At 51.2% G+C, this 20,922-nt stretch overlaps 1 protein-coding gene across 3 annotated transcripts in view; it reads left to right on the top strand.

Annotated features, from left to right (window-relative positions):
* The window catches only part of CTBP2 (C-terminal binding protein 2), a 104,082-nt gene that overhangs the window by 33,183 nt on the left and 49,977 nt on the right, over positions 1 to 20,922 (top strand). For all 3 annotated transcript variants that reach the window (XM_070432075.1, XM_070432074.1, XM_070432076.1), the window contains one exon: positions 2,741 to 2,844. The gene's annotated coding sequence lies outside the window, so the exon portion shown is untranslated. The remainder of the gene's footprint in view (positions 1 to 2,740; positions 2,845 to 20,922) is intronic.

The raw sequence follows: 20,922 nt of genomic DNA, 5'->3' as shown, positions 1-20,922 counted from the left end.
GGGATTGTTTCAAAGCTCATGGCTATGGTTTGGTTTTTGTTGGGCTGTAGTCAGTGGAGGGTAGTCCCGGGAGGGATAGCGTGGCTACAGTCAGTGTAAATACCTCAAGTCTCACCTGTAAATCCTGTCACCGCGCAGGGATGGTTCACTCCTCAGACATTCATTCCTCGGTGTTGGCATATGACATCCAAACCAGGTGTCCACGTGCTTCGTGCCTGAGGGGCGAGGCCTTGCTGGGAGTGAGTTCATAGTCACAGGCTGGGCGGGTGCGTAAATTCTGTGGAGCGAGTGGAGGCACCATCCCTGGCGACTTGGGCTTGTGCTGTCACAGCGTCAACCCAGGCCCTGGCTGAGGCATGTGCTGATCAAGTCAGCTGAGTCATCTCTGTGTCTTGGGCACCCCTGGGAGTCCTCAGAGAGATCCTGCCGAGAAAATCTCCCCCGGGAACCCACGGGGACACTCCACTCTGCACTGTCATCAGGCATCTGCAAACATCCTACCTTCCCCTACCTCCTGTCTTTTTAAGGACTTCTTTCGACCTTCAGGTAGCAGTGGGCACCCCTTTAACTAGTCTGATCATCTCCCAAGCCCTTTAATGCTCCCCACCCCTCAATCAGCTGTCTGCGCTTCAGCAGTCTGTCTGCAGCCTCTCGGATTTCTGTCTTGAAATTCCATTGAATGCCACCTCCTCTGTGAAGCCCTCTACACAGGCAGAGTTACCTGTTCTGGATTAATTTTACTGGGAAGCCTCTCAGAGCAAGACTGTTCCCACCCCTAAGATCAGGTGGATGATAACATGTTCATTTGTCTTCAGACCTTTGTCTAAAAATAAAAAGTAATGTTACAGACACTACTAAGTTTTACTTCATATATGTATGAAGTAATATTCCAAGTATATCAGGAAATACATATGTTTATATAATACCCTTACATATTTGAAAATTCACTGATTACTTAACGTATGTATCCATGAACATTTTCATGTCTACTGTGGAAAGCATCCAAAATAGAAGGGAAAGGACGCCTATGGCACACTAGGACAAGCCATACCAGTCAGGGACTATAAATCCCATTATGCAGTTAGTTAAATATTTGGTTTCCTACTATGTTCCAGATACGAAGAATAAAATGGGATCAGGGCATTTATTTAGCCGGTAGAGACTTAGAGATAGGCAGGGTAGACAGCAGCCTGGCATTCAACAAGGAAGGTATTACAGAAGATACAAGATGGGTTTTGAAGCGTGCATAGGAGTTTTCTGGGCAAGCTCTCACCACCTCAAAAATGTGGTTCCTTGGTCATAGTAGATGCTTATTTAACATAAAACTGTTATGTCAGAGGCTTGGGACTACTGAGAGCCTATACTAGTCCCTCCCTCCCTGGCACTAAGAGGCTGTCTCTGCCCCCCTTTCCTTGACTTAGAAAATTGGATGTTTAAGGTGGTGTCGGGGGGTGGGTGGGCAAATTCCTTCTTGAACTTGAGCAGGTCTTCAGAACCGCTCCTGCCACCACTCTCCTGTCCTTATGAAGGAAGACCTGGCTGCATCCGCCTGGGGTGTCTGCCTCCTTGTTAACAGGACACAGGACTCTGGTTTTCGTAAATGGGGAGTCGGGGCCTGGGAAATCCAGGCGTTCCTCTCTGATTTGCTACATGATCTGGCAGGATACGTCACAGGATGGATCCCAAGGCTGTTTAAAAGAGGAGAAACTGTAATAAGAAACTCTAGTTTCCTGAGATTTGAATGGTTTGAAAGGTAGAGTGTGGCTGAGAAGTTGGTTACAGTAATGTCATACATTTAAAAAATATTAGTCATAGGGATCCTGATCGATTATTAGGTGGGGTTGGCAATGGCCAGCATTGGCCACAGCCATTCCTTTCCACCAACCACACCAGCCCTCTCTCACAACACAGACACTCCAGTTGTGTGGCAACTCAAATGTTGAAAGTCAGTGTTCTATGGAAAAGCCACAGCAAAGATACCTGGCGCGCCTGCTGCCCCGGTGTTTGCCCTTTCTGTGTGCCTTTCCCGCCTGCCGCAGGATGAGTCCCTTCTGCTCTGGCTCCTGCCCCTCTGTGTGGACAGGAAGTGGTTCAGATGATGCGAAAGGGCCCATGTAGTTGCTCTTCATTCCATGTATCAGAAAATAAATGTGAGTTCTGTTTAATGCATCACCTCTTTTCATATTGCATTTGCCAAGAAAGTGCAATTTTATTGAACATTAGGATTGAATTCTTAACTGAGTAATCAATTTTAGTAGTAAGTTAAAATGCCTTCTATTAATGGACAACTGCAACCGTTAATCAGGGTTACAGTGGATTAACGGTTGTCAGCATTTATGCTAATGGCGCTGGGGCAGGGTGGGCCTGTGCAGTGCAGTGTATAACTGCATTCCTCACACAGTGGGCGATACTTTGTGCCTCGGTGTTGATTGTGCGGCGCCCTTGCTGGCTACTTGGAGACGTGGTGCCATTTTCACGGCGATGACACGTCACCTTCTGGGTCGGCACGCTGGCTTCGTGTCGGGAGAGATGGAAAGGTTCATTTGTTCTGCTGCTCCCCTGTTTAATGTGATCTGCGCTGTGACTAAAGCAAGACAAATAGTATTTTTAATGAAACCGTTTAATAACCTCTGGAAGCCGGAGTCGAAGGCACTGGGAAAACGCAGTTAAAGGGTGGCTGGGTGTAAACAGCACAGACACCGCGGCTTCCGTTCCACTGACCCGGTCCTTCTGCTTTCAGGGTTTCATCACCGTAAATGGTTTTGAACCAATGAAGCTGGATTCCCTTAAAGAGACGGACAGCCCATCGTGTGGACTGTAGAGCTCGTGGACAGATTTATTTGGGTGAGTTACTGTAAAGTGCCTGCAGGTAACAGTTCAGGCTTCTAGAGCCCCTTCGGAATGTGTTTTCAATTAGTGGGTGACTATGGATCGCCGCAGCCTCTGGGAGTTTCATCGGGATGTCTAAGAGCAGGGCCACATTGATTGCCGTTCAATTAATTGCATCTGGTATTTTCATTTATCAGAAGCAAAATACATGTAATTAACTCTGAAGCAATATAGTTCCGTGTGAAATGATTGCTGTTGCTGCTATAAAGATAAGTCAGCGGGAATGCTGCTGCTAGGAGCTTGGGTCAGAATGGGAGTTGAGTTCGGACTTCTCGACACATTAATTACAAAGAATAAAGATGAGTTAGGGAGACCGCCTTGACCCCCTCGAGTCGTCTGCACAGTGGTAGGTGCGCTTCCTTAGGGCGCCCGCAGCCTGCTGGCCACGTCTTCCTGAGGTTACACTCCCATGGTCAGCCTCTAGGTGGCTTGAGGACGGCTGGGTGAGTCCTGGCCCCCGGGGGTGTGAGTGAGCAGGGACGGGTCAGCTCTGGCTGCACTCACTGGGCTGTGGTTGAGAAAGCATCGATGATGGAGTTCCGTCCTCCGCCCGGGGCCTGGCTTTAGTTTCAACACACCTTGAACCATTTTTCACAAAACCTGGCTCGTACTGCAAGTGGCAGCTCTCGGAAGTGATTGAGTTTTACCCGCTTTAAAACATGTTTCTTCTTGAGCTGACATCATCTTAACACAAGAAGAAAGAGCGGGTGAGCAAATTTCCTCAGTGTCTTTTTTGTCAAGCCCTTACACTTGTTCCCCAAAGTGTAAATAGGATGTAGTCTCCATTTTAAGGAAAGGTCAAGTTCACTGCTGTGGCCTCTGTGTTCCTCGGAGCTGGAAGCGCCAGGGGGCAGCCGAGCTGAACCTCAGGCTGAACCAACCAACAGTGTCTCACGGTCCCCACATCTCCCTCCATTCCTCACTCCATGGAGGAGTGTCAGCTGGGGGTGCCGAGCCGCCCGCCTGGTCACCAGCAGTCGCCTCTTCGAGCCATCCAGAGCCCAGCTTGTGGATTGAGTAGTTGGACTGGGGCAGTCTCAGAGCTCCCCACCTGTTCAGGTTGAATGTAGAAGCCAGGACACCTTTCCTAGGGGTGGCCTGAGCGGTCTTGCCACAGCGGAGCATGACATCCCCTGAGGACCACTTATCAGAGCAGACTAACCTGAACCCTCCAAGAACCTCAGCATTGGAGGAGACGAGAGACTAGAAATTCCAGGGCGCATTTTGGGGGAGGCATGGGAGTATTTACTAGTAAGTCATGATGGTCCCTCGCAACCAAAAAATCTCCCGCTGTGCCTTCCAAGGCCAACCTACCTTTCTTCCTGGCCCTCACCTGTGTTCCTTCAGTTAGACCCTGTGTGCATGCTGGGATTGGCCCAGGTCTCTCAGAGACATTGCGGTGCAAAGTCTTGGTGGGTCTGGCTTTGGTGGGTCTCCGTTCCAGTTTTGGAGTGCTGGGTTTGAAGGTGTTTTCAGGGGTGATGGAAATAAATCCATCGGACTCCTCTGGGCCCATGGAGTCCGTACATTGGTTGTGCCCCGTGCCCGAGTTCTTCACAGAAAGGTGCCGAGGCTCGCCTGCTGCTGCGGGGGGGAGGGGGGAACCTCTTGTCTGGATAGCCCAACCTTGAGAGCAACGCTCAGTACATTTCATAGACACCGTGGTTGGAAAACTACTTCCTCTCCAGATCCGAATGTGGAAATTGGTAGTGCGGGGATGAATGGGCTTTTAAAACATCGACAGTGGTTGAGTAATAGCATCTTCATTTGACTCAGCCTGATACCTGAACCGCTGTGGGATCTTGTGTGGCGGAGGTCCCCATCTCAGAACGCTGACCTTGCGTAAATGCGTCCGATAGCAGAATGAAAGCGCAACCCGCCTCCTGAGCAGGTTCTTGAGCCCCGAGCGCCCTGCCAGTGGGCTAACCTGCACCCCTGACTACCCTGGCCTGTATTCACAGGGGGCGTTCTCTCAGGTCCCCAGAAAGTACCTCTCTCTTCTCTATGACTCATCACTCTGGCCAGGAAGGTGTACCCCACTTTTGGGACAGCCGCGCACAAAGCCCTGCCTGTAGTCAATGCATAGCCACACCAGAGGGGCATCTGGGGTTGCCTCCGCCTGGGGGCTCGCCTGCTGCGTCCTGGAATGGACGGGTCTTTTAAACGCGGGCGAGGAGAAGGACGGATGACAACCACAGCGCCCTGAAAAGGCCGGCCAGGGTGCTGGAACCCTCTGCGTCATTGTTGTCATCTTAGTGATGTTGAGTATGTCCTCATGTAATAGCTTTGTGTAAGCCGATTATTGTCGCCGTGGTATTTTGGAATGTGGCTTTTTTTAATAACTCCAACTCAAACACTTCAGCTTTCTCCCCCAGAGGCTCGCTCTGCGCACCATGAGCGGTGACAGACTGCTTTTAGCCCTGCTCCTACCCCCCGTTCTCCACTGGTTCCTTGTTACAATGCGCTCTGGTCTGCCTGCTTCTCCTGGAGCTGAGTTAGGTCTCCTGGGGTCGTGTGGGTCATTGTTTGTCTTGTGCTGTTTTGTTATTGAGCATTAATATTTATAGCAGCTCCCAGTTACCTTGTAATTTTAACAAAAGCGCCAGGGAAAAATCAGTGCTTTTTGTTGAATGTCTACGAACGAGTGGAAATGGAAATCAAAACCCTGGCTTTGTTCTGTGAGGTGATGGTGGGTAGTGGCGGCTGTGGTTTGGCAGAGACACCGCCGAGCATCCGGCCGCCTGCACCCAGCGAAGCTCACGCGCTGTTATTTTGACAGGTCGCCATCGCGCCCGCCTCCCAAGGCCCTAGGGAAAGGCCACCTGAAGGCCCCAGGGCGTTGCGAAGGCTCTTGGTGGGCACAAGGGCCTTGCCTCGGTCTGCCATGGGGACCAGGCTGTGGGCCATCGGAAACAGGCCTTACCCAGGCCAGCGGGCTGTGAAGCCTCCTCCCAGGCATTAGGGCAGTGATGGCGAACCTTTTGATCTCGGCATGTCAGCATTTTGAAAAACCCTAACTTAACTCTGGTGCCGTGTCACATATAGAAATATTTCGATATTTGCAACCATAGTAAAACAAAGACTTATATTTTTGATATTTATTTTATATATTTAAATGCCATTTAACAAAGAAAAATCAACCAAAAAAATGAGTTCTCGTGTCACCTCTGACACACGTGTCATAGGTACGCCATCACTGCATTAGGGCCTCAGCCCTGTTTCTGAAGGGAGAGCATTGCCTGACCTCAGAAACAACACCCACACCTGCTGGCTCTGGCTGTTGAAGTGCAGAGGCCATGCTGGTCCCACCTGTGGCACTGGGCCCTGCGGTCCTGCTCCGTTCTCAGCCACAGGCACCGATGCCCACATGAAAACCACAAGCCAGAGGCAGACACCAGGCCCCTTCATCTGCAGGGGCAGGTGCCAGGAGCTTCAGCCAGGCCCTCAACAATGTAGCTGCAACAATGCAGCACTCAGCTGGAGCAGGGTTCTTGGTTCTTGGGATTTTATTCCTGAGCTGCAGGTCCAAGTTCACGTGGGAGCCATTCCCTGGGAGGAGCTGACGCAGCCCTTCTTTCCTCCTGGCAAGGATCAGAGAGGTCACCCATCCTGTCCCCTCGTCCCGGCCACACAGGGCCGAGCCCCTAGCCCGACTCCCCCGGGTGGGCTGCTTTCTGCTCTGTTGGTTGTTCCCCTCCTCCGCCCCTCACAACTGCTGGTTCTAATCAGTTGATTTACCAGCCAGGGAGGCGCAGAATCAAACAGAGGGTCTTAATTTTCACTGTCATCCCGGGCGGGGCCTGGAGTCAGCAAGCCTGCCTGGACGTCCCGGCTTCCTGGCCAGGGCGGGTGTCTGCTGAACCGCCCACTGGAGGGCCCTGCTTGGAGGAACAGTGGTCTTCTCTCCCCTGGTGGGTGGCAGGGGTCACTATTGAGCACCCCCTCGAGGTGTGATGCTGGGTAGGCGGGAGGTCCACCTCTTTTCCAAGATTTTTATGGTGCTGGCTGGGACCCCGTCTTATTCATGAACATGGGATGCTCAGATCACTGCTCCCAGGTTAGGGGACCACCAGAGGCGGGTGCCCGAGGACTGATGGTCATTGTTCCTGAGGCTTGGAGCATGCATGTGTTAAAGGGAAGGAGGGGGAGGGGGGGCCGCCAGGGTCAGGGCCGCCCTTGTTGCAGGAAATGATTATTTTCTGTTTACTGTAAGTTTCAGGTTGATGATGTGGATGTGTGAATGGGTAGGAAATTAGCTTTCTCGTAAAAAAATGTTGGGTCTCCAATCGGGTGTGATTAACGAGAGAGGAAAAGGTTGTGTGTGAAGCTTTCTGTTTAGTGTATCTTTGTTACCGCCACTGCAGTCACTCCTGGCATGCGTTAGACCAGTGGCGTTTTTGCTAACATGGTCTTTGTTTTAGGCGGTTTCAGTTTCTACTTCCATCTAGGTCAGCGGTTCTCAACCTGTGGGTCGAGACCCCTTTGGGGGTCGAACGACCCTTTCACAGGCGTCGCCTAAGACCATCGGAAAACACATCTATAATTACATATTGTTTTTGTGATTAATCACTATGCTTTAATTATGTTTAATTTGTAACAATGAAATCGGGGGTCACCACAACATGAGGAACTGTATGAAAGGGTCGCGGCGTTAGGAAGGTTGAGAACCACTGATGTAGGTTCTTACGGAGGGACACACACCACCTCCTGGGTTCAAGTAGCAGCTTCCTCAGCAACAGATGCTAAAGACCCACTTTACAGCCCAAGAAACCATCCATGTGGTACTGATGGGATCGGGCTGCTTTGAAGTTTTTCATCTCTAATTTCTGGATCCCGATGGAGTGCCTTTTCTAAAGTAAGGCTGAGAATTCTGTCGTCTTGGTGGGAGTGTGTCCCCGACGCCTGTTGCCCATGGCTCCCTCCTTACCTGGCTTCTAACACCCACAGAACACATGTGCTTTATTTATTGATTGACTCATTTATTTTTGGCAAACGGCAACTCCCACCTGGCCCCATGCTTTTAAAAATACAGCCTTCTTGGTGAGCTGAATGCATTCTTGCCACGTAGCAATTAAGATAATTCCCCTAGACTTGTACCAGTTAAGGATAAGTAGGAGGTTTTAAAAGAAAGTGCTGCGTAATTGAACGGGTTTTGTGTGGGCACATGGGTAACACGTGAGAATACCTGCCCTGAGCGGACTCCTGCGTAAGCAGGTAATAATAAAAGGGCACATTTTCCTGTGCTTATCCTGAGAAGCAGCCGAGCGGTGACATTTATACATATTTCATGATGCGGTTTCCTTAGGCACCGGCAGCAAACAAATCAATTTCTCAGCAGTATACTATTTAAAAGAACAGCAACAACCTGCGGGGTGGGCTACAGAAGCTGTTAAAGTTCATTATATGTGGCAGAAAGATAGAACAATAGGAAATAAATGTGTGGGGATAAAAAAAACAAACCAAGGATGAACAGCAGTCCTGGGCGCCTGATTACGGTGTTTAATTTCCATGTCTTCATAAATGTGTCCTAAGAACAGTGCTCCCACTCGGCACCCCACTGCGCTCTTTCTCCAGGCTGAGGATCACATGTCCCCGTGAGCTTCCTTCCCGTGGGTCTGTTGGGAGTGGGCCTTGATTTATTGGACGGTATTGCACTGCCGTTTAATGTAGGATATTTGCAGAAAACGTGGCAAAGATATCAGGTTCCCGTGCCCAGTAACTCGACACCTTCTCTGTGGCCGCCTCCCCTTCCGCTCAGCTATACATTGTTTAACTGAAAGGAACCCTTTGTTGGTCTGGCCCCGTGTAACCTGCACCTCCTTGGAAAATTCAGCTGAAGCTGGGCAGGGTGATTGGTTTCCCTGGTCTGAGGAGGAGGCAGAGCCTCGGAGCAGCCTTGCCCCTCTCCGGAGGGAGCTGGGGACTGGGCAGTGCAGCTTTACTGGATCGCCCCTCGGTCACCATGACCATCGCTCCACCCATTCTGCAGCTGAGATGGATGGCTTCCACAATGCAAGGGCGCAGGGGCGAGATGTTATGGGGACAGCACTGTCCGAGGGCAGGTTCTGTGTCCTGGGGGGTCTAGATCTGCATCTTAATATCGGTAATCTACTGGAATTGGCTTTGCTGGGTGTCCATCGCCCCTCTGGCACATTGGGGTCCTCCCATGAGGGTGGGGGGGGTAGGGGCCTTGCTCGTTGATAGCACAGAAACCCGGGGTGCCAGGCTCCTGGAAGACACTGAGCGTCTGGCTCTGGGGTGAAATTAGATGAAGGTGTTGTCAATGAACTTGGATTAAGGAACAGTGCTCTGTTAGTGTAGAACTTCCTAAAGCGGCTTCCCCAAGCTCCCTGAGGCAGAAGCCCTGTCTGGTGCCCTCATGGTCGCCATAATTTTATGTACATGACCTGCACATCATGGAAAACACAGCACTGTTTTGAATGAATGGGACCAGGGTGGTTTGGCGTGGCTGGGCCCATCCCAGCATCTGTCTGGAGGGCAGGGCTGGCGACATTAGCCGGCAGCGTTTTCTGCAGACAGAAGGCAGCCCAGCATGTTGCACTACCTGTTGGGGAGGTGCGCGTGTTCTGAGATAATGAAGCATAAATCCTGAGCTTTCCCGGCCCTGAGCAACGGCGTGCCTCTGTCTCCCCTGCCTGCACACAGGGCTGGGAGTTTGAATTCCGTGGGCCTTGGGGACCCAACTGTACCTCCTGTCTCCTGGGGGCGTGGTGCTTGCAGCCTCCTGGGCGAGGGCTGCATCGGAGCTGGGATTCTGAGCACTGCAAGGAGGCCCAGCTGGCTCCGGCGTCCATCACCCCGGGTCCCTCGGGATGAAGGACAGATGGCCTGTGTATCAGATTCCTTCATGGACCCAGCATGGTGGCCGCCTCCTTGCCTGCCCTGCAGATTTGGAAGCTGGTATTTCCTGCGTGTGTAACTGATGGCCCCAGGCCCACGGTTGTTAAAAACCGTAACTTTGAGAGTACTGTACTGGCTTTTCGTAATTCAATTGAAACTCGCTGCTGCTTCCTAATTACAGCTGAAATGACCTCTAAACAGCGGCAAAGGGCTGCAGCTTCCTCTCGGAAGGCGGATTCCTATTGATTTGTACTCTATCTCCCACGGGCTTAAATGGCAGCACCGCGGAGGCCTGTGTAAAGCCGGAAAGCCTTCTGCCTGCGTGTTTAAACAGCAGATTGACACGGCGCTCGACTTGGCGGGGAAGCAGCCCAGCTCTTTAGTCAGGAACCGCATCAGCGGTCGCTCCCTCCCTCCAGCAGCCCCACGGCTTTGGCACATCCTCCTCCTCGTGGGCGTGGGGAAGGCAAAGACTTGGCCGTCGCCTTGGTGATGGTGAGGGGCTGATGGCAGGGCCAGGAATGCTTGCAGCATGACCTTGGCCCCCGCTGATGGCATTGACCTTGGGCAGACTAAACCACTCTGCGCTTACTGACTCGGGTTCCCCGGGTGAAATGGGGGTGAGCAGTAACGGTCCATCGCCGAGTTGTGTGGGTCAGTGAGACGCCTGGCGTCCAGGTTACAGGAACCTTCAGGTGAAAGGTGACTAGGACCCTAGACTTCCTTGCTCATAACAAACAGTTCTGTCCTGTTTTCTCCTGGGACTTTGGACGTGGGAAGCAACCCCCTTTTCCATCAAGCTGCTAGTGATGTTTCTTCATCAGGGAGGAAGGGTTTGGGGTTCCCTGAGCCTTTTCCCTGCAAGTTCCACTCATTTTGTGCGAGGGAGGGGATCCCAGGCTCAGCGGGGGTGACAGGAAGGCCTGCGCCCAGGTGGGACTGGCTACCTGCACACCTGTTTACTGATGTGCTTCCTTCTGTGGGAGCGCCCCCCCCCCCCCCTCTTCTGTCGATGGCTCCCAGTCTCTGCAGTTCCCGCGGACATTCCGTGTGACCAGGAGGTGGAGGCGGGTGCAGTCCGTCCCTGGGGTGGTGACCGGTCAGCACGGAGAGGCCCAGCGCAGCGGCTTTATCTGAGAGCAGCGCTGGAGAGCCTGCCAGCTCGGCCGCTTCCCATGAAAGCCTGTTAGATCCAGGTCACCGCTCTGGACTCCTGCATTTTATGGCAAATTCTAAAAATGCAGATTTGTAACAAGCAGCGGTAATGAATTCAGACTGTTTGAATTTCACACTGAATAATGGCTGGAATTATCAGAGCCTGGGGCTTATGAGATCCTTGGATCGCCGTAATCTTTTCTCAAGATTCAATTGATGGCATGATGTAATGTCACATTACTTTATTAACAGTCCTGGCCATAAAAGAAACACCTACTAGGAAAGGAGAATTTAGTCAAAATACTAGTAATAACAAGACCATTTGGAATATGGAATATGTTCGGTGAAGTTCAGAAAGCCTCATCTCATTTAAATGTAACGCTGTGCCCACGGAGACCAAGGCAATGCCTCTGTGCCCTCGGCTTCCTCGCTTCTACATTCAACACGTTCTCTTTTAAACGTTCCCACTTGCAGTCTCGGAAGGGGATTCAGGGAGTATGGGAAGAGGGACAGCTCCACAGCTCTTAAATACGTTCTGGTTTCGTGCTGTTCTCGCTCTTCTTCTGCCTGCCCGACCCTCCCCCAAAGGGAGATTTTAAACCTGCGAGGAAGGACAGCGCACAGACTCAGAGGAGCAGTGTCTCTCCCCCAAACGGCCAACGTGAAACACAGGCCCCCAGACAGAGGAGGAGATTTTCTCCTTTCAAACTGAGTTGGTTGTCACAGGAGGGAGTGAGCACATGTCCTAAAACTCCGTTAATATTTGCACACGTTTGTGGTATTTAACCTTCTTTAATTTTAGAATTTATTGCCACTATTTCAGGTTGTGCGGGGGTGTGCAGGCGACACATTGCCCCCGAGTTCCAGCCTCTGGAAGAGCAGCCACATTGCTGGGCGCAAATGTGGGGAGACGCCAGGCCTCCCTTCTCAGCGCAGAAGTGCCTTGTTTGATGTCGAGCTTCACTTACCAAAGGAATGGATTTATAGCTTTTGACATTTTGCTCTTAGAATTAATTAGGTGGCTAATCATTATAAATACCATTTTCTTCTGCTGTTGTCTCCATTTAATAGGGCCTTCTCCTGCCGCATGCACTTGTCAGTTTCAGACTGAGCCTTGTGTTTGGCTTTTATGATCTGTCAAGGGAAAATGGAAGTAAATCCTGTATAATATGCTAATTGATCTGTTTGGGAATTTTTAGATATAGACAACATCTGTGCTTGCCAGCAACACAGCTAATGGCTTCTGTTCTTGGGCCAATGAGGTTTTCTGGGTCTCTGTGACCTTGCCGACACAGCCCATGTCCTCCCCACCAGGTTTTGGCAGTGTGGAATTTGGGGGCCTTTTTCTGGTGCCCAGGGGCCCAGCCTGAGACCACGCAGGATTCTAGTGTGAGGGTGCCTCTGGCCAGCGTGGGCCGGCTCTAGTCTTGTGCCCCACCCCACCCCCAGCCTAGACCAGACTGGCTAGAGCGATGGGTTCAGAGCCTGTGGCCTTGGGCCTGGGCCCCCAGAACCCTGCCGATCTTGTTGATGCTGCATTTCCAAGCAAGGCACCTTTGCTTGCCCTCAGTCGGTGGTTTGGGCCACGTGAGAGCTTATTTTTTCGTGCAAAACTGTGCAGCCGGAAGTATCGTCTTCTTCTGTGAAGCTCGAGGGGCGGGGGGAGGGGGAGGGGCGGCTGCGCCCAGGAGAGCCGCCTCCTGGAGGAGCTTTTCCCAGCAGCTGGTGACAGGACCGAGGGCCCTTCAGTGAGCCTGAGCACTGGGGTCATACACTGGCTTTCCCTGGCCATGGAGGGCAAAGGTGAAAGCAGCTTTTTGGGGGTGGAGTGAGGGGGACCCAGCCTGGTCCAGCACTTGCCCTGAAGTGGAAGTCCCGCGAACTGAGTATTGTGAGTGTGCTGGTCAGTCTTGGGCACACAGCCCCATCACATTCCCTGTGTGTGTGTGGTCCTGCCAGTTTGGGGAGTGCCCTTATTTCTCCTGAGTTTAATGGATAATGGAGGCTAATCAACGTCTCCTGGCACTTGGCAGGAGCAGAATAGGATCAGAACCTGGGTCTGGGTTGGACCCGCACACCCAGAATGCTCTGCTCCATTACCAGCTCCCCACACAGTTCCGGTGTTGGTGGTAAAAGGTTTGATGTTGAAGGCACCTGATTGGCTGTTGACTTGATGGGTGTTCTGTCCTCTCTCAAGCTTGTTTACAAACAGCCTCTAGGAAGAGGCTTCCTGACAAGCTAAATGCTCTCAGTTGAGATGCATGTGTGAGGCTTGGAGCTCCATTCCCCACACACCAAGCCAGGTGGGCCCAGACTAGGACATGCATCTTGGACTTCGCAGGAGGCGGGCCCCCAGGCTGGACCAGCGCGGGGGGGCGGGGGGGGGGGCTCAAACCCCAGAGTCTCTGTGTGTGTCTCTCTCTCTGTTCAGCAAAAGCCAACCGCCTCCAGGCCCACTGGCACTGCAGGGTATGGCTGGGGTGGGGACAAGTAAGGAACAGGCTGGGATTCTGGAGCAACCTGCCCAGGCTACACCTGTTCCCAGGACTGAACACCCCCGGCTCCCGCCCTGGCAGTGACTGATGGCCAAGGTGGTCTCCCCAGGTTTCCGTGTGCACTGTATGAAGGCGGTTGTTGGCTGCTGTGCTGTCATCACTGTGGCTTCAGGTTCCTTTTGTCTGCGCCTGTAGACACCTTGGCAAAGGTCATCATTGCAGATAGCCTGTTTTCGAGTTACCAGCACCCCGACCTACTCATCTGACTCAACTTGCACACTCAAGCACACACACAAACCCTGCAGACACTCACACATACTCACTCATACACACGGGGGGTACAGACCCTGCTTGTGGCATGTGTGACTGGGGGGCACCTGCATCTGGACCAGGTGAGGAATTTCTCGGACCCCCGTCCTCATCTGGGTGCAAACGCTCTCTTAGCTCCCAAGGGAGAGAAGGGAGGTCTTAGACAAACAGTTGCCCGTCTTCACTGTTGGCGGAAATGTTATAGCCGTGGCGTTGGAGTGATTGGACTGTGCAGCCTTTTCCTCCTTCCTCCCCAGTCAGTTTTATCATCGGATTTCAAAGGACCACGAGCGGACCTGGCTTACCTGCCCAGCAAGCATGGCTCAGATCACGCTATTATGCCAACATGAATGTTAGGGCACACGCAGTCCATAGTCAGCAGGTTCACACACTACTATCATTAAAATTTCCGGCAAAAGCTGCAAAAATTAATTGGAGGCGTGTAATAGTTTAGAATGTGAGTCAGCTTGTGGTAATATAAATTACGGAAGAGAGGACAGTTTTATATACTGAGAGGCAAAGCTGGCGTACGGTAATGAGCAGAGATAGAAGTGAGGGGCTGTTTTTCCATTACGGATGCACTCGGAAGGGCCTGGACTCCGCTGATGAATAGCGTTAATTCGCTCCTACAGTTCCAATAATTCATGGTGCAGTTTAATGACTTCTAGATAAAAACAGGATTGAAATGTTAATTTCTCTGAAGAAATTGGGGCACTCTTGTATATCAGGCATTACCCCCCTATTAACCTGCTGGTTAATTTTGCTAAACAAACCTCTGGGAGATGTTTCATGCTACGTAGACTTCTGTATTTCTTACCTGAGTTAGAAGTAACTTTCTTTTTTAACCTTAATGTATGTGAGTCATCTTAGATGAGAATTTATCAGGCAGGGCTCTGTCTAATAACTTGACCGAGTGGAGGTCTCTCCACACTTAGCTTCGTAAACAGCCATGTGACTTAATCTGCATTCTGGGGACTAGACACTGTTCTTCCTTTGTTTTCTTTGGCTGTGGGTTTGGGTGGGTTTTGCGCTGGGAAATAAGGACTGTGGATCCGTCCGTGTGAGATGCCTGAGGCTCTGGTCTCAAATCATGCAGGAATTTTGCGATCACCCTGTTATTTTGTTTTATTTTGCATTTTTCTTGCCTTTTAAACCGAGTTCAGTGCCTGCTCTCAGAAAAGAAGATGGAGCAGGAAAATACTAAGTACAGTAACAAAAAGTTAACTAACGGTGTTCTGTGTAATTAAGGAATATTGAAATTTTATCCCCAGATATTTTGTCATGGTAAACATGTATTACTACCTGGTTTTGCTATACAGTGGGGCCTTGACTTACGAGTGTCCCGACTAAGGAGTTTTTTGAGATACCAGCTGTCTCTCGGCTGATTTTTTGCATTGAGTTGATAGAGTAATTTGAGTTAACGAGCTCCTTAACGAGCTCGATCTCGGAACAAATTAAACTCTTAAGTCAAGGCCCCACTGTGCACACCCACACACACACACACACAAAGGGCACAAAAACCAAACCTACAAGTATTTAGGGGGCAAGACCCCCTCTCTGTTTATTCTCCTGCTTTGCCTCTGGGTGTGCTGTTCCAAGAGCTTCCTGAGAAAGGACTGTTAGGCTGAGGAGGTGAAGGCCCGGCAAGACGGGGCTTTAACCTGCAGCGGGGAGCAAGGCCTGGTCCCTCCCTGGTCACACACACACCCCACCCCCAGCTAGTGATCACTGGGCACAGGTGGATGCTGACTCCGTGCCTGGCGTCCTTGGGCTCGAGCCACATGGACCAACCCTGTTGGTGCTGAGCCCAGAGTGGCACAGAGATCCGTCCTCAGGCGGTTCTGCACCTTCTGGGAAGGGGTGACCCCTTCCCGTGTTGGCTTGTGCTGCTCCCTACTGTCCGGGGCGGGCGGGGGGGGGGGGGGGCGGGAGGGGTGGAGCTTGGGCCCAGCCTCGCTTCCATTAGACTCACATGGGCGTTCAAGACAGGGCATCTGGCCAACCGATCTGTGACCCCTGGTCACGACCACTTGGTGGGGTGGCTCACTGCTCATATGCCGTGGGCACTGGGCTGTCTGTTTGAAATGGGGCAAAGCCACCCCCAGATTCGACCAAAGGAGCTTATCGGCACAGGCATAACTCACCGCCTGCTTTTCCCTGTTCCTTTAACTTTTAATTGAAACCATTTAGTTGCCACCCCTGCTGCTAGGAATCTGGGGACAATTAGGGAGGTCCCATCTGTCCTCTGAACCACATTCTATCGCTTGCTTTGCTCACTCGAGAAGATGGCAGATCCGAGCAGCACTGCCTTTGCTCCCTGCTGGCTGGCTGCTATCTCACTTGAACGAATTATGGCAACTCTTTAATTCAATTATTTTCTGCAGCAGAGGCTTTGAGATGATTCGGGTGGAAGCCGGTGCCGGGTTTTCTGGTGTAAAGCGGTGCCTCCGCCGAGGCTGTAGGTGAATTTGGGAGTTTCACTCCGGGTGTGGATTGCGTCCACACTGCCCCCCAAGCTTCCTGGCACAGGCCCCTGTTTGCCATTTCAAAACATAGATTGGAAATGGCAGGTGCCATGGGCTTTGCCAGCCTTCCCCCAAGGGGAGGAATTATCTGTCCAGTAACATTAGGTCAGCGAGTTCCTGCCCAGCTGTGTGGGAGCGAGGGGCGGGGGCCAGGCCCGGGAAGGCCGGCTGTGACCTCGACGTGCTCAATCTCGGCCTCGGTGTTTGACTTGGAGTTAAACAGACTGTCAGGAGTAGAGGTGTGCTGTACAGTCATCTTCACCAATTTGCTTTCTAATGTGGAAAATCTGCCTAAAATAGGACCTGCTGCACTGCTGTCCCACATACGAGGGCGGGGCTGCTCTCCACGGAGTGGCCAGCAGGTCCGGGAGGGCGGGCGGAGGGTGGGCCTCCTCTGGTGGGTGGTGAGACTTGTCCTTGGGCCTGTCCTCTGCCTTCCTTGTGGACCGCAGGGTCCCGTGGATGTGCCCCGAGGCACGTCCTCAGCTCTCAGATCTCAGAACACGGGGAAGCTCATTTCCCCAAAACATTGGGGTGTTTGTAACCCAGTTAGAGGTGCGCAGGTGCTGTTCAGTTGCAGTGAAGGAGCCGAGGAGAAGGCAGGAGCCGGGACCCCGAGGCAGGACAGAGCCCAGCGTGCTCTGCCTGGTCCCTGGGTGCCAGGTACGGCAGCACCGTCACGCTCTGAGCGTGAGCGTCTCACAGTGTCACTCTAGTGCAGCCTGGGCAAACTACGGCCCGTTTGAAATGAATAAAACTAAAAAAAAAAAAAAGACCGTACCCTTTTATGTAATGATGTTTACTTTGAATTTATATTAGTTCACACAAACACTCGATCCATGCTTTTGTTCCGGCCCTCCCGTCCAGTTTAAGAACCCATTGTGGCCCTCGAGTCAAAAAGTTTGCCCAGCCCTGCTCTAGTGTGTAGAGGTGGGTGCTTTTCGAGTGTCCTGACTCCAGAGCCTAAGCTGTGCCCACATCTGACGTCTGACGCTTGATGTTACTGGAAGGAACTGGTTTGTTCCGGGCAGCCCTTCCTGTGGCAAGACACCTGCCATTGGTGCTGTCACTGCCTCGGCTTTACTCCAAGGCATCCAGAGGCCCGGCTTGAGAACAGTAGCATGTCTGTTTTGTGCATGCATGTGGGCATGCACATGTGTGTCCGTGTGTCTGTGAGAAAGGTTAGTAAGGTCCTGTCAGAGAGTGTGACGATGAAGTAATCAGTTGTAATCTTTGGACTTGGAAACCAACCCGCCTTCCGAAATAGCATGCATGCCCTTTGACCTAGTAACCTCCCTCCCCACCCGGTGACCTCAGGGAGAAGTTTCTACACGGTGTGGATGGCGAGAGTGGAGAAGAGCTGATCCTTTTAAAATGGCGCCTTTACGAGTGGAACCAGCTAAGTGGAAGGCTGTCTTGGAGGGAACGGTCCAACATTGAATGCACATTTACGGCAGGAAGGCCTGGCAAACACTCTTGGGGGAGTCTGACGAGTGTGTCACAGTGGTTATCTTTAGCTGGGAAACTGAGGGTGGGTTTTTCCATTCTCCGGCCCCATTGTTTTGTAATGAATATGTGTTGCTTTTTTTTCAAATAGGGAAAAAACTGCTGATCATCTTGATGTTTCCAGGATTATATGCTTCTGATTGGGAGGCAGCAGGCCAAGCAACAAAATGCAAGATTTAGAGATAAAGCTAATTATCCTAACTGTGCCGCCAGGGCTTTCTCCTCGCTCTTCCTGGGACATGCAACATCCAAGGTGCTCAGTGCTGGCTGGCCAAAGAGCATCCTGCTGTGCCCCACTTCCCAGTGAGCATGCCCAGATGTCGCCGAGATCGTGCCTGCTAGGTGTGCCGGTTAATAATGGCGGATTTTGTAATCAAAGAAAACACGATCATTTCAAGAGAAACATCAAAAGTGCTTTATTCAAAGTAATGTCCATCACTAGCTACACATTTCCCCATCTTTCGGGTAATCTGTGGATACGTCCCAATAGAACTTTTCTTGTTTTGAGGCAAGTCATTCAGAGACCCAATTTTCCACTTTTTTTGTACGTTTTGAAGTGCTGCTCAGAAAGTGCGTGTGCCATCGATCAGATCAAGTGGTATCTGAAGGAACAAGGTCTGGTGAATACGGCAGGTGAATACAGCAGTAAAAGGTCTTCCCAGGCAGGATCTTTTAACGTGTCTTTAACTGGTTTTGAAGTGTGTGATGGTGCGTCATCATGAAGCCAAATTACTTTGCCGTGTCTTCTGGCACATTCTGGTTGTTTCACATTCAAAGCGTGGTTCAAATTGATTATTTGTTGTCGGTAGCGATCGGTATTAACGGTTTCACCTGGTTTTAGAAGCTCATAATACACCACACATTCCTGATCCCACCAAACGCAGAGCATTGTCTTCTTTCCAAAGCAATTTAGCCTTGCAGTCTATGTTGATGGTTGACCTGGATCAGCCCACGATTTTGTGCATTTGGGATTCTCAAAATAAATCCACTTTTCATCACCAGTCACAATTCGATGCAAAAAGGACTTTCGTGCTGTTGAAGCAACATTTTACTGATGACTTTTCGGTTTCCCTTCCTTTAAAATCTTTCCCGTTGCTTGTAAACGCTCGGAAATTGTTTGCTAAGCAACGTTTAATCTTTCTGCAAGTTGTTTTTGAGTTTGACAGGCACCTTCATCCAATAATGCTTGTAATTGTTGGTCTTCAAACTTTTTCGGTTGACCTGGACGTTCTTTGTCTTTCACATCGAAATCATCACTTTTAAAGCATTTAAACCAGCGTTCACAAGTGTCTTGAGATGGAGCATGTTCACCATAAGCTTCCTGAAGTAAATGATAACTTTCAGCAGCACTTTTCTTCAAAATAAAGTAATGAATTAAAACTTCCCCCAAATGTTCTTTTTTTGGCATGAAATTTGACATTTTTAAGCATAAAAAATATCTATGATGTTAACACCTTCAGAAATTTTGACATGAAATTTTGAAGCTTGTTGTCAATACAACAAAATAGCATACATATGAGATCGCATATATATCAACATACGTGTAACTCCATCGATTGGGAAAAATCCGCATAATTAACCAGTACACCTAGTGGATCAGCGCTTCCTTTCGATTATCTCAGGGCATGTGCGCAGACACGGGATCTGTGGCACTGGTGTCTGTGTATTTACTGTGAATTACCTACGTTGAGGGGTTTTGTTTGTTTTATGTTGGGGGGTCTTTTTTTGGCAGATCAGTGTCTGTGTGTCCAGCTGCCATTTGGTAGCTGTGTGACCCTGGGAAAATGGCTGGTCCTCTGGGTCCCTCTTTTCTCCTTAAAAACAGGGACAGCCGTGCCTGCTTGGGAGGATCATGGGGACTCAGTGGTCAGTGCTTATAAATTGGGTGTGCATTGGAGCACCCCAGAGGAGCTCTGGAGTCAAACACATCTATGCTGGAGGCACTGTCCTAGATGTGGGATCCCACTCGTAGTCAAACAGAAAGACTCCAGGGAAAAGTAAATACAGAGGGTGAGGTGCAAGATGTGGGTGATGGGACTCATCCACCTGTAAGACTTGAGGTCCTCAACAGACCGACCTTACCTGTTAGGGGCCTTCCCGCATGTTCCCGGCATGAATGGACATTCCCTAGGGGTTTCTTCTTTCTTTTAACTTGTGTAGGATGCTTCTGTCCTTGGCAAGGACCTGCCCAAGCCCATCTTCTTCAGGCTTGAGGTTGGGGCTGGCCAGCTCTCACACTCCACAGGGTCGATTCGTTCAGAAATTCAGTGTGTGTGCCAGTGGGCAGGCTGGCACTGAGGTGATGTTCCAGGAGTGAGCTTGTCTTGCAGGGTGTGTGTGTCCAGCTGAGAATCCTATCTACACTAATAAAAGAGAAACATGGTAATTAGCGTACGACCGCTACCCTTCCCATTGGCTAATCAGCATATCCTTATGCAAATTAACTGTCAGCCAAGATGGCGGCCGGCAGCCATGCACTGAAGCGAACAGGGAGGCTTGCTTGCTCCAGTGATGGAGAACTCCAACGTTTCCCGCCTGACTTGCCGGCCTCTCAGCTGCAACTCTAAGCAACTATGTTGCAAATATAGAAGCTAAACAAAACCCCAGAAACCAGCTTTCAGTCAGCTGGCCTTCAGCCAGCCTGACCGCAACATTGTATCAACGTTTTCAGCAGCCGAAGCCTCAGAGCTAAAGCTGGCCCAGAATAAAAAAAAAAAAAAAAGAAAACAAGGAGCGGTTGGGAGCTTCAGTCACTCGCCAGCCGGAAAACAGCCCTGAGCCCCTCACCCAGACTGACCAGGCACCCCAGTGGGGACCCCCACCCTGATCCAGGACACCCTTCAGGGCAAATCAGCCGGCCCCCACCCGTGCACCAGGCCTCTATTCTATATAGTAAAAGGGTAATATGCCTCCCGGCACCGGGATCAGCGGAGCAGTGAGGCCTCCCGGCACCGGGATCAGCGTGACAGGGGGCAGTGCCCAAACCCCCTGATCGCCCTGCGGCTCTGTGTGTGACAGGGGGCGGGGCCACAACCTCCCCATCGACCCTGCCTTGAGTGTGACAGGGGGCGGTGCCCCACCCCCCCAATTGGCTGTACCCTGAGCGTGACTGAGGGTGGCATCGCAACCTCCCGATCCGCCCTGCTCTGTGCATGACAGGGGGCGGCGCCCCAACTCCCCAA

Source organism: Myotis yumanensis, unplaced genomic scaffold (genome assembly GCF_028538775.1).
Source record: "Myotis yumanensis isolate MYYU_CA2020_CCGP unplaced genomic scaffold, mMyoYum1.0.hap1 SCAF_13, whole genome shotgun sequence".
NCBI lineage: Eukaryota > Metazoa > Chordata > Mammalia > Chiroptera > Vespertilionidae > Myotis > Myotis yumanensis.
The sequence above is the reverse complement of the archived record's forward strand: the minus strand, read 5'-3'. Positions and strand labels throughout refer to the sequence as shown.